Source organism: Protopterus annectens, chromosome 11.part0, assembly GCF_019279795.1.
Source record: "Protopterus annectens isolate FY-2018-M chromosome 11.part0, PAN1.0, whole genome shotgun sequence".
Taxonomy (NCBI): Eukaryota; Metazoa; Chordata; order Ceratodontiformes; family Protopteridae; genus Protopterus; species Protopterus annectens.
Genome location: NC_056745.1, coordinates 153,866,897 through 153,868,113, shown reverse-complemented (window position 1 = coordinate 153,868,113; position 1,217 = coordinate 153,866,897).

Genomic DNA, 1,217 nt, shown 5'->3' with positions numbered 1-1,217 from the left:
TTGTGTTATATGGTTCTCTAACCCCAGGGAATCTCTTACTCTTTTACTGTGATATTGACTAAGGTTAAGGAATTTTTTAAATGGTCTGCTTTATATTTAATGCATCAAGGTCTGCTCTTTTTTCCTTTATTGCAGTGAGCCAGCTTGATTTTAAGTCACTGGTCATGCATATAATCCTTAAATGCTGAATGGACCTAATCTACCTGGTTTATCAAAAATGGCAACAGGGGTTACATTGTATTATTACTGATGAGGAGTGGGATCAGGTACTTACTTGGTTCTCTTGCAAATCTTGACCACCATTATCACAATTCATATATATGAAACTACTTCATGGGTGGTCCTTGACACCAGCTATACTTAACTCTGGTGTAAGTTGCAATAGTGGTACATGCAGGTATGGTATCATTCAGGCAGAAGATGTGGTACCATTTAGGCAGAGTATGTACATATGATCTGGTACTGTACTGATGTTCAGTCACTATGACAATGGACAATAGACAAAATTAGATGGGCAACCAAAGTATCTCTTCCTTCAAATGATGATATTCATTCTGTTTATTAAGGATCTTCGATAATAATAACATCCAGTTAGATATAAACACAGCATGTTGGATATGATTTCAGTTTTATTGGCTACTATATTCAGTTTTATTGGCTACTATATTCAGGTTAAGAGACCAGTTGGCATAATGGTTAAGGACTTCGCCTCCCATGCACAAAGTACAAGGTTCAATCCTGACCTCCGACCAATGCCTGTTTGGAATTTGCACATTCTCCCTGTCTCGCCGTAGGGTTTTCTCCATGTCTGAAAAAACATAATGAGTGTTTCCATCTCAAATTCACCAGTGAATGGAGCGGTGGGCAGCAGCACAGATTCTACATGGTGGTCTATAGGAGGAAGAGTTGTACATACCAACCACCTTGGGCATCTACTGTGGTGCGCAGTATGCTCAAGATAGGAGAACACGGATCAAAGACTGTGCACTGTGGCAGGGCTAACAACTCAATGGTATAAAATATGGTTCTAGATGATTCAGTCATGTTGACTAATGTTGCCAAAATGTCGTTGGATAGTTACCGATGATAAGTGGGTTGAGGTCCCGGCCTACGCTGACCTACACCATGGTGAGAGGGGCATATGTGCCCCTACTGGTCAGTGTGTGACATTATAAAGCCCAGCAGTCCTGGGTCAATAAGCTACTGGCCGGCCAGTG